Raw genomic sequence first — 9,248 nt, 5'->3', positions numbered from 1 at the left:
TTCCTCCGAATTTTTTGTTAAGCCTTTCCTAGACAGTTTACAGAAGGCTTTGGGTAGAGAAAGCACTAGTTAGACAAAAGCAGCCCCCTCCCACCTTGGCATGAAGAGTCCAGAGGAGACCACCTGAGAAGCTTTTCAACTGCCTTCCAAGGCTCCCTTGAACTTCACTGCGGGAGAGCAGGGACCCCAGACCCCCACTCAAATCGAAGCTTCGAAGGAGGTGCTCTAGGCTGAATCTGACCTCCCACGACCCGAGGAGGCAAACAGATGGCACCCCTTGGAAAGTAGCAGTGCAGGCTGACTAAAGGCCTGGGCAGTGAGCTAGGACTATGGGGCACAGTGGGGACATGCCCGGGTGGCTGCACCAGGGCAAGGCGGGGGCGTCCACTGCACCTGTCTCATCTTGGCCCCCCTGCAACCCCGCGGTCAAGCCCACCCTGGAGAGGCTGCCTGCGGGGCTGCAGTGGAGAGGGGTCTGCGGCCGCGAGGAGGGAGGCGGCGAGCCAGGCTGGGGAGGGGGGCGCGGCTGGCGACGGTGCTGTCCAAGGGGAGGCGGGCGGAGGGAAGGCGCTGCCGCTGCTGCCGCTGCTGCCGCCGCCTCGCCCGAAGCGACACAGACGCTGGGAGCGGCCGAGGCGGTGAGTCGCAGCGCCTTCCCTCCGCTTCTCGGGAGCCAGAGCGGAGTCGGAGTTGCAGCCGGGGCGGGTGTGCCGGGGGCGGCTGCTGGGGGGACCCGTGCACTCGGGGCGCCGCGAGCGCAGGGGTGGGTTCGAGGAGCGCGCGGTCCTGGGAACCTGGTTCCAGCAGCTCCCTCCTGGGTGCAGTTCACCCGGTCAATTCCTCTGTCATTCCCCCAGTGCCTCTGAGGGAAAACAAAACAAAATCACAGACCCTGAGGGTGGGCGGCAGAAAAGGAGAGAGCAACTTTGCAGAGGGCCGCGCAGAGGCGCGTGGGGCCGCCGGGATGGGGCGCGCTGGGCGGAAGGGGGCGTTGGTGAGCCTGGCGGCCCGGGGACATCTGGAGCATCCCGCCCCGGGAGCCGGGGCCGGGGCCGTGGTCCGGGGCACCCGCTGGATCCTGGGCCTGCGGAGTCTGCCCGGAAAGGCCGCAGGAGGCGGGCGCGGGGCGTGGGCGTCTGGGGAGGGGGCCGAGGGAGAGGCCGAAAGGCGCTGGTTGAACCTGGACGAGGAAACGGTCTGCATTTTGGACTCAGGACCTGAAAGATTCGTGTCCCTTGCGCTCGAGGACTCGGGAAGGGTGTGCTGGGGAGATGTGTTTGAGTGTTTTTCAGTGCATACCGATTTATTTTTAGCTCCCAGAGAAGCAGGATGTGCAAAGTGGGTTGTATCAGCCCGGGAGGGGCAGGAGGTCTCCCTGTCCGCAGGAAATACACAAGTTTTTTTTTCTAATGCTGCAGATGCTTGCTTTAACTTTTGTGCATGGAGAAAGAATGCCATTTGGCGCTCTGCAGAGCTCCTGCCAGGATCAGTTTCTTCCTTCAGGTCTGTCGGAGGCTGCAGGCGAGGCGGCTGTGTGTGCTTCCGTGCTTACACGCTAGCCCCGCAAGAAGGTCTATGTTCTGTTTCGTAGGGCAGCTACGGTGAAACACAGAAGTAGGCTGCCAAGGTCTCACTCTCTCAGAAGGAAACCACACAAGCTCGCTCAAAGTTTTCCTACTTCTGGCTAATTTGAAAATAATAGACCTAAGCCACTGTGTTACCAAGAGCAGAGTTTGCTGTCAGGGGTTTCTCAGACCTAATTGGAAATGCTTGTGAGGTTTTTCACTCCAATTGGGAGATCCCTGTGTTTTGTGGCCAAAGGCCGTGATGCAAAGACTGCAAAGGAGAGGGGGTGTGGTGTGATGGTGGGAGTGTGGGTACTTGCGGTAGCGGGGCAAGGACAGATCTGGGGAGGAGCTTCAGGGGAGGAGGCTCAAGAAACTGAAATTCACATGTTTACCTACCCAAGCCAGATCTCTGGAAATTGTCCTGGAGTCTCCCCTGTCTCAACCATTCAGTGTCCAGTCCTGTAGACCCTCTGTCCGGAACTGTACTAGGAGAGTTGCCAATATGGACATTAGGAGTGTGAGCTCTTCAGCCAGACAGCCGGGTTTGAGCTGTGGCTCATTCATCAATAGCTCCTGGATCTTGGGGTCCTTACTTAACCTCTACTGTGTTTTCTGATCTGAGGCATGAGGTTGATAATAGATAACAAAGCTATCTCAGGGTTACTGTGAAGATAAAACGAGTTAATACCCAGAAAGCACTAAGCATCATGCCTTGTTGTAAGTGCTGCATAAATGTGAGCTCTTATTATTTTTGTTGTTGTTGCTATACGCTCTCTTCTCTCAGTTCCTGCTGTCACTGACTTAGTTCATATTCTCAGCACTTCTTGCCTGAATTGTTCCAATTGCTTTTGAGCTTGTTGCTCCCAATCAGGACCGTCTTACTCCAGTCCATTCTCCAAACTGTGGACACTCATTCCAAAAACAAAAATCAAAGCCGGTCATTCTGCTTAATTTCCTTTAGAGATTTTCTGTGGTTTTCAGGATAGAATTCAGACTCCAGGGACTTTCATGGTCCCACCCTTCTCTCTTCATTAACCTCATCTCCCAAGCCTCCCCCCGTGTAGCCTCTGCTCAAGCCACTGAGCCTCAGCATCTATCATCTCTCCAACCTTGCTTGTCTGGTCAACTCCTATGCATTCTTGGCAGCTCAGCTGCTGCGACACTGCCTTCCAGCAGGCTGCATGGCACTCCCCCTCCCAGAGGTGCCTCTGCTTCATGCTGCCATGCTATCCTGGATATAGCCCTCGCATCATTCTGCACCATTATCTATGTATCTTTCTATGTACATTATGTATGTATCTATGTATCAAGGCACCTGCAAGTGCCTTAAGAGATGGATTCTGACTGTAGGTACATGTTTGTTGGATGAATAAACAAACATCGGTCAAACAAAATCCAGTCCTTTTCACTAAAGCCAGAATCAAACACAGAGAATAATAGACAGAGAGGAGGACCAAACCAAGCTTTATATCTAACACTCTACGATAAAAAACCTTGGGAAATACTAAGGAATCAAGAGTTGGTCAAAAGAAATGTGGCATACTATCTTGAAACTGATCGGATCCTTGCCCTCGAGGTGTGTCCTTTTAATGGTGAGGGGCAGACTAACAATGAAGAAATGTAACGACCTGAACCCTTCTCTGTCCTTACTTCTCTCATAAAAAGGTCGGGCATCTCAGATGTGGCTGTAGGGGATGGAGGTCCAATTTTTTGAAAGGGTTGTGCAGTGAATTTGGTTCTGGAGGCAGAGGTGAAGTTCATAACACACATGGGTTTTATAACTTTTCCTTGAATTATAGCATCCCGCAGAGTGTGAATTTCAGATTGCCTGGTATTGGTATGATAACAGGAAACTTCCAGTCACCAAAGCTCTTTTGTTACTTTTTGGACTATTCAGTATGTTCAGAGGGTACTTTTCTGACTCAGGCACCCACTCCAAGCTCTCCAACTCCTGGGGTCCCAGGAAGTTGCACAGGAAGATAAGAGCTGCTGCTTCCCTGAGGCAGCCCCAGAGTCTGGCTTCAAAGCTCTAGAGCAGGATTTTTGTACAACTGAGAGCAAAGAATGAGCTTTATATTTTTAAAGGGTTGTAAACAAAAACACAACACAACAAAACACGGAGAAGAATATGTGATAGAGACCATGTCTAAAATACTTACTACTTAGCTCCTCATAGAAAAATTTTGCCAACTGTTGCAGTGAAGCTGAGACACATTGGTTTCATTTTGCATGTCATCTGATTGGCTGCCTGGAAAGCTGGGTCCAATAGGAATCCAAGGCTGGGTCCGGGCTCAGCAAGAAAGTGTGCTGTGGTCAACTAGTGATGTCTGTCTGCTAGGGAATGGGATTAGGGAATAGGCTTCACCATTCCTATCCTAGAGAATATCATTTGCGGATAATGAAGATGGAAATCAGGGATACAGCACATGAGTTAAAAGTCCCTAGAAGGCAGGAGCTTTCTACCACAACAATGAACAATCACTGCAGTTAACATTGATATTGCCATTTATTGAGTGTGTACTATGTGGCCCTGGTTTACATGGGATACCTCATTTAACATTTATGATAATTTTTCAGGAGATATTTTACTTAGGACTCAATTCTGTTGTGAGTGTCAGGAACCCCAACATTCAAACTGTTTTAGCAAAAAAGGAATGTTATTTTGGCTCTGATAAGTCCTCAGTCCAGAGGAAGACATTTCAGGTGTGGCCTGATTCAGGCCTCAAACATTGTTAGTGGGACCTCATTTCTCTATTTTTCTGTTTGCTTTCATGGAGTCAGCACCATTTTTAGTACCATTTCATTGAGGCCCCATCTTGTAGGATGGCTGGAAGAGCTCCAGACCTTACATAGTCTGGGCTTTAAATCCAGCCAGAAAGTGAAAGTCTCCATCCCGGCATTGCTCACAATGACTTACTCTGGCTCGTCAGCATTGATTGGGTCCTGTGTCTCTTCCTGTGACCAGGGTGCCACATGTTACTAGGCTTGGGCTTGGTCACATGTCACACATTTCATCCTTAGAGATAGGCTAAGAAATAGGAGCAGGGGTGTTTCTTCGGCAGAAAATTGTTATACTCTCACCAAGAGATGAGCCCCTGGATTTTGGATTGCAAAGCAACAGATGTTCACTATAGGACTGTTAGCATTCCCTCTTCATAGATAAGAGAAACAGCCTTAGGAGCACGCAATAATTTGCTCAAGGTCACATGGTCAGTAAATAGTGGAGTTCTCATCTGAAACCCACAATTTATGCACTTAGTAGAATTACTTGTGAACAGAATATTTAAATTGAGTTTAGTGAGCTTAGTGTGAAGGTCTAGCCTCTCTATTCCTGCAAGTATAGCTATATAACTTCAAGAAATTTTAAGTTCTGACTGGCTAGAAGACATGAGAAAAATGACATAGACGTCTCTGCCTCAATTTTTACTCAACTATTTGACCAATATTCTTGAGCAGTTTCTACATGCTCAGCATTCTGTTAGGTTGTAGGGATATAGGCTGAATAAGATCTAGTCCCCTGTCTTTAGGAATTTATATTCTAACGTGAAAGTGCAAGACATAATTAGGGAAGGGATTGACTAGAATCTGGAGCAGGTAGGGGAATGTGCAGGAGGTAAGTTCCCTTCCTGGGGATGGTGGTCTTGCATTTTGCTTCCTGAGGCAGCCCCAGTACAGTGCTTTGTGCCATAGGCAAACAATAAATATTTCTTGAATACAACCTTTTAAAAAACTGTGGTTAAATATACACAACATAAAATTTACCATTTTAACCATTCTTAAACATACAGTTCAGTGGCTTTAAGTACATTCACATTATTGTGCAACTATCACCACCATCCATCTCCAGAACTTCTTCATCCTGCCCAGCTGAAATTCTGTTTCCACTAAACACTAACATCCTATCTCCTCCTCCCTTCCAACCTCTGGCAACCACTATTCTACTTTCTGTCTCTATGAGTTGACTACTCTAGGTACCTCATATAAATGGTATTTGTCTTTTTTGTAACTGGCCTATTTCACTGATAATAATGTCCCCAGAGGTCATCCATGTTGTAACATGGGCAGAATTTCTTTCCTTTTTAAGGTGGAATACTGTTCCATTGTATGTATGTACCACACTTTGTTTATCCATGCATCTGTTGATGGACGTTTGGGTTGCTTCCATCTTTTGGCTACTGTGAAAACACTGCTGTGAATATGGGTGTACAGTGATATGTTCAACTCCCTGTTTTCAGTTCTTCTGGGTATATGCCCAGAAGTGGAAATGCTGAGTTATATGGCAATTCTGTGTTTAATTTTCGGAGGAACATCCACTGTTTTCCATGGTGGTACCATTTAACATACCCACCAGCAATGCATAAGGATTCCATCAACACTTGTTATTTTCTGTTTTTTCTTTTAATATAATAGCCATGCTAGTAGGTGTGAAATGTCGAACACTTTCTCGAAGGTAGGTTGGAATTGAATTGTGGGAAATAGTGGTAGAGTTTAAACTTCATTCTAGGGTCATGGGGAACCATTGGATATTTGTTGCCTGTGATAACGACATGATCAGAAGGTTTGGACATTAGAGAGGGAGTGGGGAGAAGAGGAGAGCAGCAAAGAAGTTATTTTAATTATTTAGATGAGAGAACATAATAGTTTTCCCCACATCTGTACAACTGAAAATATCATGTCTGTCTCTAGTAAATGGTACTGAACTTGGGGAGGATGTGTAAATACGGCATTGAGAGATCTCATGGCCCAGGAGTCCTCAGAGAAGTAGACTACTGTTGCTAATAATAGCACTCATGCTAGCAAATGCCTAAAGGTGCTTCAAGTATTGATTAATTCTGATAAATCCTATGAAAGATTCCTCCTCCAGCATCCCATAAGGAGGCAGATGAACTGCTCAGAAGGCAGTAACTGAGGAAAGGTAACCAAGGGACTATTTACAAAGGTGCGGGTAAGATCAGGGAACCCACCAGAAGTGGCCAGCAATGCATGGAAGCCTTCACCACCCAGCCCTGACAGCATGAGGTGAGAGAGCAGTTTCTGGAGTTGTTCAGGGGACAGGGCTGCTGGCTGGAGCTGTGGTTTTCAGTAGAGGAATATGACTACTGCCCATTATGGCCTGGTGGGGAGGCATCCAGGTGGATAAGGCCCCAACCACTCTCTTCCACTCTCTGATCTGGTGCTGGTGCCTCCCAATTGGCCAAACTAGCCAGAGCCAGACAGCAAGAAGGCCTATCTTGATGTGGGACTATCTTGTAGTCCATAGTAGCCAACACAAAGTAGTGTTCTAATTATCCCCAATTTACAGGTAAGTGAACCGAGGCACTGAGAGGTTGAATGATTTACCAACATTGGGAGCTAGTGCAGGTTATGGAGCTGAAATCTGAAGACTGACAAATAATCAGAAATCATTAGCACATTTCTTCTGTATATGCAGCTGGATCTGGAAGGTTACGTTTTCCCCAACCTGTGTGTTTTTGATTCTTTGGAAATAATCTGATGTGTACGAACTTGGCTTGGCTGTCAATAGGCCTGCTCAGATCCCCCACTTTTTACAAAAAGAATGTACTTCACAGGCATATTTCATACTTGATTCATTATATTTAGATAAAAAGAATATTTTCCATATACTTGATGGGATTGACAACATGTTCTTGAATCACATTTGCTACGCATGAAAAAGATGTAAGTTGTGTGTTTTTTTTTTTTTTTTTGAGTTGAAAGTGCCAACGGAGTTGACAGTGTCACCTGGCTGTTTAAACATTAGTGAGACCTTGGGCTGCAGTAAGAGAATACTGTTCAAAGGAAGGGAGAGGATCATTCCCTCTGTGCTGCCCTGACTGGTACAAGTTAAGGGGATTTCTCATGAGCTGGTGGATGCCGAGGACAGTAGCTGGGACTCTCTGGCCTGGAATCGCTCTGTGGGACTTTTATATTCTTTTCTTCACATACGTGAAAGCACTGCACTGAGGGAAAGGGATTAGACTCATCTGGGGCCAGAACTAGGCCTACCGTGAACACGGAATGGGCTGCTTTGGAAGGCTTCATATAGTCCCTGGCCGGAGATTGTGAAGCTGAGGCCACAGGTGAGAGATGGGGCTGTGAGCTTATATTGGTTTCCTGTGGCCGCTGAAACAAATGACCACAAAATGGTGGTTGAATGCAACAGATATTTATCCTCTCGCAGCTCCGGAGGCTGGAAGTCTGAGGCCGAGATGCTGTGCTTCCTCCAGGTGTTCTAGGGGCAACTTCATCCTTTGCCTCTTTTAGCTTCTGGTAGCTGCAGCATTCTTGGGCTTGAGGTTGCATCACTCGAGCTGCGCTCCATGTCACATTGCTTCCTGCTCTTCTCCGTGTGTCTCTCCTCTGTGCATCTTTTATAAAGACATTTGTCACTGGATTTAGAACCCACCTGCGTGATCCAGAATGATTTTATTTCAAGATCCTTTATTACATCTGCAAAGACCCTTTTCCCAAGTAAAGTCATATTCACTGGTTCCAGGGGTTAAAGCTTGGTTATGGCCAGGCCTGGTGGCTCATGTCTGTAATCCCAGCACCTTGGGAGGCCGAGGCAGGAGGATTGCTTGAGCCCAGGAGTTCGAGAACAGCCTGGCCAACAAGGTGAGACCCTGTCTCTACAAAACTAAATACATAAATAAATAAAAATAAAAGAAAAAAAATTAGGCCTCTTGGCGTGCACCTGTGGTTCCAGCTACTCGGGAGGCTGAGGTAGGAGAATCTCTTGGGCCCGGGAGGTGGAGGCGGCAGTGAGCCATGTTGATGCCACTGCACTCCAACCTGGGTGACAGAGTGATACCTTGTCTGAAAACAACAACAACAACATCCCACAAAAAAAAACCCAAAAAAGTCTTGGACACTTGGACATACCTTTTTTTGGGGGTCACCACCATTCAACCCACGACAGAGCTCAATGGTTAGGATACACGGCAACTATGGATTCTTTACGGTGCCCCTAGATTTGATTTACTGCCTGGAATCTAGGTTCCTTGACACAGTAGAGGTTTTTTGTTTGTTTGTTTGTTTATTATACTTTAAGTACTAGGGTACATGTGCACAATGTGCAGGTTTGTTACATATGTATACATGTGCCATGGTGGTGTGCTGCACCCATTAACTCGTCATTTACATTAGGTATATCTCCTAATGCTATCCCTCTCGCCTCCCCCCACCCCATGACAGGCCCCGGTGTGTGATGTTCCCTTTCCGACACAGTAGAGGTTTTCTAAATGCTTTTGATTTGATCATTTGAAATTTTATTCTAACTTTAAACAACAAAATTAACAAACACTTAAAATCTACCATCTGTTACTTCTGAAATAAAAGGGTGAGTGAAAGAGGCTGTCAGAAGCCAGTTTGATCCCTGTCTCGGCTAAACGTTTTCTGGGCTTCGCTTTGCTGGATGGCACTGAAGGAAATGAATGGGAAAAAGAGCTGCCACTGGTCCTGTTCGGGCTTCTCACCTGGGGCTTTCCCAGATGCTTTTAGAAATATAATTTCTCAGAGGAAGGCTAAGCATGCTGGAGCCTTTCAGGAAAGGGAAGCAGAAGCAGCAGAGACTCAAGTTTCTAAGCCCATGCTTCAGGAAGCATCCACTACAAATATTGTTTGTGAATGCCATTGACCCATCCGCGCATCTTTTATTTATGTATCTTCAACAGTGAGCCC

General features: G+C 47.0%; 1 protein-coding gene across 4 annotated transcripts in view; it reads left to right on the top strand.

Annotated features, from left to right (window-relative positions):
* The first annotated feature begins 598 nt into the window (after positions 1-598).
* The window catches only part of NCALD (neurocalcin delta), a 447,618-nt gene continuing 438,968 nt past the window's right edge, over positions 599-9,248 (top strand). For all 4 annotated transcript variants that reach the window (XM_058444301.1, XM_032760151.2, XM_058444297.1 and 1 more), the window contains exon 1: positions 599-638. The gene's annotated coding sequence lies outside the window, so the exon portion shown is untranslated. The remainder of the gene's footprint in view (positions 639-9,248) is intronic.

This window comes from Hylobates moloch, unplaced genomic scaffold, assembly GCF_009828535.3.
Source record: "Hylobates moloch isolate HMO894 unplaced genomic scaffold, HMol_V3 SCAFFOLD_9, whole genome shotgun sequence".
Classification (NCBI taxonomy): domain Eukaryota; kingdom Metazoa; phylum Chordata; class Mammalia; order Primates; family Hylobatidae; genus Hylobates; species Hylobates moloch.
This window is presented reverse-complemented; position numbering and strand designations above follow the sequence as displayed.